Below are 7,132 nucleotides of genomic sequence, written 5' to 3'. Positions count from 1 at the left end.
ACTAAGTCATAATGCAGATCGCTTATAGATTATCTTTTAGTTCAGGCTGCTAACTGTCCCAAGGACTTTGAGCGTCCTAATCTATGTGTGAGTAGAATTCCAACATGCTTCCCTCATCGTAGAAAGAGTAAGGAAATAGAGGAAACTACAGGCAGGAAGGTACTAAAGACTGTATGACTGTGCACAAAAGATAATGATCATGTGTAACTTTAATTTTTTCAAAGTCTACTTATTTTAAGAATAGAAAAATAATTAAAGCATCAAATTGTACGAATTACAAACCTGTTCCAAAATATATTTACATTAAATATGCATTTCAGTAAGATCTACTACAGTGAATGACTATGCATTCTGAGAATCTTCACATCTAGATAGGGTCAACATTTGTGGAAGAAGTTAAGAGAATGTGTATCCAATCACAGTTTATAGCGGGTTTCTTATTGCCAATCTGCCCATCATATGGAACATGTCATTACATCACTTGTGCAGGATACCGATTGTTGGGGGAAGGGAAGCAAGCGCTATATCCTCAGTGGTGAGTTCATTACAGTTTCAGAGGAATTCTACCAGTCAGCCTAGACAGTAGTTTTAAACATGTTATGGGAAACAGACAACTCTCTGGAGGCTCAGGCACACTTTTTTGCTGTATTATGTTTTTCTCCACTTACAGTAGGTACTCAGAAGGGTCTTCTTCGGGACAGCATGGTCGCAGGACTGGGACAATCCGAAGGGGCTGACAGGGAGTATGAGGATGGGGAGGAGGTCTACCTCAAGCTGTTTCACATCAGAGACAACTGTGACAAAGTTCTCAGACCTACGATCTCTCCTCCTGTCATGTGGCATACTATTTGATGTATTATCTACTCTGTCCCTAAAATCCTCCTTATCCTGCAAATGATGTACTGCAGCTCCAATATTCAGTGGATCATCAACATTCAAAAGATCAGTAGATAAAGAGTTTACTCCCCAAACAACACCCTTTAATATTCTAATGGGAGCCCAGCCAGTGCCATCAATTGAATGTTCTCTTAGTAAACTTAGACATATTTCCCCTGTTTCTGTGATGTTGGAGTGCCAGATTTTAGTCAAGCATTTCACCTTGGGAGGCACCATGTTGTAGGCATAGGGAACTTCAGTTTCAACCTGAAATTTTTGACCCAGGTAATAACCCTCATCTGGGCTTACAGTCAAATGAAAGCAAGGAAGCTTGTTTGGTTCAGGAAAATGTACTTTAAAGGTAAATTAGCTTCAAGTTCTGCAACCTCTTTAACAAGGAACTTGTCCCTCACAGAAGAGAACTTGTTGAGATCATCATCCCCCTTCAACTTGCTTGCCAGTGTTAGTATTACTGCCACCTTTCTTCTGGAAGACAGGCAAGAGTAGGGTTAAGGACCATGTCTCCAGACACTGAGCACCTCAAGTCAAGCAAGGCGAACCAGTACTCAAAATCATGCCTGGTCAGCAGCGTCACCAAATCGCACTGACCTTCACAGCCACACCAGCTCCTAGTCAAAGTCTACTTTTAATGATAGTTTTTAAAGGCTTTAACCTCCCTTGGAGCACCAGAGGTAGTAGAAAAGAAAGGATACAGGGGGTGGAGGGATGGGAGTAGACCTGTTTAGGAAGGTTATTTGAAGCAACTCCCATCTGTATTGTCTAGAAACTGGTAGTTCAATTCTCAGGTCAACAGCAGCAGCTTGATCTACTCACAAATATTTCAAGGATATATCAGCAGTCCAGTTGGGTAGAGTCAGGATAACAAACACTAATCAGCAACAGTGGAACTACCTAGCAGAGACAGCCAAGCCTCGGCCTCAGCAGGAGTCAGCAGGAAGGACCAGGAGAAATGCCAGAAGAAGTTTTCAGCTGTGCCTCTCTCGGTGAATTGAAGATCAGCAAAGACAAGAGACCAACAACCATTGCACAGCAAGCTTAGTTGAGACTCCATCACTATCCACCAAATCTTTTTTTATATTTTCTCCAAAACATCACGTGTCCTCCACGGGTCTTGCCTCAGCATGTGTCTTATCTCAGCATGTGAATCTGTCTCAGGTGGCATTATTCTGCCAATCAGCCCAAGTTTGAGGAAGCAGCAAGAAACTGCAGCACGTCACCAGAGGTTTTTTCATGTGTTTCTCTCTATGGAACCCCAACAAATGCAGCTCAACTAGAAAGTGTAAGATGGACCAACACATACCTGTTGTTAGCGAAGAACCTTCATCATACGGTCTTTCAGGTGCTTCCTTTTACTTGTGTCTGCTTCAGCTAAATGTTCCTTCATAAGTCTTTCACCTGTGTCTACTTCAATGAAACGTTCCTTCACATGTTTGCCCCAGCAAAAGAGCATCCAACACAACTGACTTTCCAAAGAATCCCTAAGTTTCCACTTCAATCATGTCCATCTCTCCTATGGTTTCTTATTCTCAGTTATCAGAAAGAACTACGGGAATTCAAGGGCTGATCCTTGTTACGTGCTCTGGAAAGCTGAGTCTATGGCCTGGAGCCCTAGGTGAGGTAATGCAGTAGGGAGGTTTGTGCCCTCAAGACCTACCTACCGCCTCCTCCTATCACCACATCCTGTGGGGGGAAAAATGAGTCAGAGTAAGTTGGGAATCAGCCCAGAACTTCTGGAATATGAAGTTCAACATGAAAAATTAAAATAATGTTCCACAGTCATTTCCATTCTGAATCTATGTTGATTCTAAATGATTCATTCATAATAAAGCCAGATCCTCTGACTACATGGCTAATGAGCTACTAAAGGGGAAAAGTATTATGCATATTCTCTTTTTATGTGTTTTTGGCAGATGTAGCAAAAATATAAGAAATCCAATTCTCTATACACACACACATACATTATATAAAGAGATAGTGATACACATATGTAACCCACTGCACATATATACTATGAAACATGAATTAAAAATAATTGATGATTAAGATTTTCAGATGATATAGGCTCACAATTTAGAGCATTAGCTTTGAAATTCAAACTGTCACGAGACATTATTTCATTCTTTTCTCCTTTGCTCATTGTAAACTTGAGCTAATATGTAAATTATGAACAGTCTTCTAAAATCAAGAAGAATGTCAACAAAATTATGTAGCTAATGAAAGGGCCAATGTGTTTTTTTTTTATTTGTTTGCTTTTAAGTTGCCTTACTAAATTGGCCTATTGTTAGAATGTTTGTTGGTATAATACAAATCAGTTTGAAAGGATTTGGGAAAGATTTCAAGGGAAAAAGCTCGGCTTGCTTGCAGTGTATCTAGATGAACCTAATAGTTGATGTCATTGTCCATTTCTCATTGAAGAAAGAATCCTGTGGCTGAGTACATGATCTCATGCCAGCAAATCATTGTTTCCAGTCTTGAACTAATCAAGTCTCCAGTGTAGACATCGTGACCACTTTGTTTCCTCTGTGGAGCCAGGGTCACAAAGGAAGAACTTATCCTTCAGTTTTATAATTTATAGTTTCTGGTTCTCATAGTTTGTCCTTGAACCTCTTCTTAGTACATTTGCTTCAGATTCCTTTTTCAGGTAACATGACTGAAGCCTGTAGTTAGTTTAATACCTCCAGCATCCAGCTTGGAGGTAAGCTTGGAGCAAGAAGCCCAACCACAGGCATGAGAACAGGTAAGTGTGACAACAGCTCAGGTAACTTGCTGTTTGTGATGTATTGGGTAACTTTTTCTGGGGAGACAAAGAAACATCTATTCACCCCCAGACACTGAAGGAACCAGTAGACCAAAGAGAGAACTCTGTCTGAAACCAGCTTGAGAACCAATGAATTTAATGTGATCACTTACAGAAGCATGGACAATTCAGAGGTAGCTACACCACTGTGAAGCCCCCACACCAACAATGTCAAACTCAAGGGAAGCTGTACCACAGACCAAAAGTCCCACTCCTCAGTGAACCATTTATCTCTTATAGACTCTCCGGGTGGGTCTCATGAAGACCTCATGATCTTCTGAGCCCCGTGAGCTTTCACCTCCGTCCATGATAGAAAGAAAATAAACTTGATCACAAAAGTCTACTATGGGCCATCTCATCTGCTTTATATCATGCAGCAAGGCTCCTGTCCAAGCCAGAGGAAAGAGCGACACTGCATTAGTCTATGTAAACAGCGAAGCTCAACTTTAATACTGATCTCAAGTGATGGAGGAATGGGAGGAAAAGACTGATGTTTTTTATTTGGTCTTAGCAGTGCAGTGTCTGCTACATTAGGATTGCTAGCACGTTAAACACGAAGGAAATATTCTCCCTGAGGCATTGTCTTCACAAAATATACTGTTGTTTTCTCCCATCCCTCCTGTGTTCAGATGAATTTCCTGGTTCTTCCTCCCTTCCTGAACTTGTAAATGTTATTCTGACTTTCTGGTTCACCTTCCCTTTATGTTCTTACCCTAAATAACAATCTTTTCTGTTCATATGAGTTTAGATGCCATTTCTACTCTAACAGTTCCTAATCTTCCACCTCCCATTCCGAGCCTCAGACCTGAATACCTAGACAACTTACTGTTGTCTGGATGCTTTCCCTGACCCGAAAACCCACACCCACTAGCCCAATCTTCAATTCTTAATTTCTGTTTTTAGGGAGCACCATGTTGTTTTCTATCCAGGTCCTAAGCCAGAAACCTAGGAGTCATCCAGGGGAAACTCAGATGCTTCTTCCTCCAGAATACGTCTTTATTCCCACTTTTCCAACTGGATTACTAAAAGGTTCACCAGATCTGTACCCATATTTCTTCAATTAAAAAATCGCATTAAATCTTTTTGTTTATCTCTTGAGTATCTCTCTGATCACTGTTACCTGAGCTTTAGTTGGTCCCCGTAGACAAGGCTCCCAAGCATCCACTTCCTTCCAATCCCATCCAGTCCCAGAGCTTGTATGAGCCCCAAATAGAAACCAGAAAGTGTCTCTAGACCAGTTTGCGGCACCCACCCCAAGACTGCATGGCTCCATCTGTCCTCACCCCTGAGACCTATTATTTAACTTCTTTAAAAGATCTTTGGTCTTTTCATTTGTGCATATAGTATTAGTTAGAGTTTTTCTGTATGGTGTGAGATAGTAGTGAGCTCCTTTCTCTCTCTCTCTCTCTCTCTCTCTCTCTCTGTGTGTGTGTGTGTGTGTGTGTGTGCCCATGCACTCATGTGTGTACACTACTGAGAGTTGAACAGACCCTTGCACAGGCCAGTCTATCACCCTATCACACAACTACACCTCCAGATCCTCATCTTTGTGCGAAGAATTTGGTGTTTATGCTTGTCTTAGTCCGTGTTCTATTGCTGTGAAGAGACACCATGGTCAAGAAAACTCTTCGAAAACAAAACATTTAATTGGGGCTTGTTTACAGTTTCAGAGGTTTAGTCTATAATCAGCATGGCAGGGAGCATGGCGGTATACAGACAGACATGGTATTGGGAAAGTTGAGAGTTCTACATCTAGATCCCAAGGAAGGAAGAGATATACACCAGGTCTGGTTTGGGCTTCAGAAACTGGAAGCCCACTCTCTAATGACACACTACTCCAACAGAGTACCTCCTGATCCTTTCAAATAGTACCATTCCCTAATGACCACACATTTAAACACATGAGCCTGTGAGAGACATTCCTATTCAAGTCACTACAGTGCTGTGTGTGTGTGTGTGTGTGTGTGTGTGTGTATAGACTGAAATTAGTTTTCAGCCTGCCTTAATGTGTTATGCAAGGAGATATAGGTTTTGGTGTGTAACGTGAGATGGGTCTGTCCTTTGTTATACAGAAATAGTTATCTGCCTTTTATGACCAGGGGCTTCTAGTCCCTGAATATACAGATATAAAGACTATCTATTTGGGGTCTGGAGAGATGGATCAACAGTAAAGAAAACCTGTTGCTCTTGCACAGGACCCTGGCTTGGAAATTTGCATGGTGGCCCATTCATAATTTCAGCACCATGGGATTCAATGTCTCTTCTGACTCGAAAAGACATTAGGCATGTGTATTGTATACACATGTGCACACAAGCAAAACAGTCATACTCAGAAAATTAAATAAATATTTTTTAAAATTTAACTCACCACAAATCTAATCTCCTCACAGTAACCCGAGGGATCATCTTCTCCTCCTATGTATTGCTCTGACAAAATTTCTGAAACTGGGTAGCTTATAAAGAACATATTTCCTCACAATCCTAAAGGCTGATAAATCCAAAGACTAGGCTCCAGGAGCTGGTGAGGACTTTCTTGGAATTCATTAGACTAGCTTACAGGCTATTTTCTGAGTAGTCCAGTAATGACTGTCTCGAGATAAAAAAGGTTGAGAACCTGGTTCAGTGTATGAAGCTGGATGTTTTAGCAAGCTCAATCTGGTACCAGAGTCCTGGAGGATTCTGGGAGAGCTGCTGACCTTCATTCTAATTTGGAGTCCTGAAGAAGTTGGTTCCAATGCCTGTAAAGGAATGCTTTGGCACAGGATAGATGAGCTTACCAGTGAGAACGAAGTCAAGTGGGCAGAAAGCAAAGTTTTCTTCTTCTGTATCCTTTGATATGGGCTACTACCAGAAGGTGTGGCAGATTTAGGATGGGTCTTCCTGCCTCCCTCACAGGAGTGCTCAGAGGCTTGGGTTTTAGTCGATTCCAGATGTAGTCAACTTTGACAACTGAGCTGACACATCACAGCTGCCATTGTATTAGCATGAATTATAAATTTGTCTATATCATACAAAAAAGTCACTCATGGTCTGGACTGTCTGCCATTCCCCCATTTCCTGCCCCACCCCCACCTCCTCTTCCATCAATTCCTATCAGTGTATCTCCTCCCCCCATCTACCTCTAGTCACACTAGTCTTTGTCCTTATTGGCTGCCTGAAGGAGCCTTCCCTTGACTGCTCATATGGCTGAGTCTCTTTATAAGTTATCAGTTTCACAGAATCATTTATTTGCTTACTGTTTGTTTTCCACAGAAATGCAAAGCTCAGGGATGTCAATTCTCTGTAACGGTATGAGGGGAGTATCCAACAAGGATCCACTAATGAAATGAATGAATACCAAAGTTATACAATAGATTATATGAAGAAAAACAGCAAGTGTTGAAGATGGTAATTGATGCCAGCATGATCATTTGGGCCCATCATTTAGCCAAATCATGA

The sequence above is a fragment of the Rattus norvegicus genome, chromosome 9, assembly GCF_036323735.1.
Source record: "Rattus norvegicus strain BN/NHsdMcwi chromosome 9, GRCr8, whole genome shotgun sequence".
In the NCBI taxonomy this organism is placed as follows: domain Eukaryota; kingdom Metazoa; phylum Chordata; class Mammalia; order Rodentia; family Muridae; genus Rattus; species Rattus norvegicus.
Note: the sequence above shows the minus strand (reverse complement) of the source record.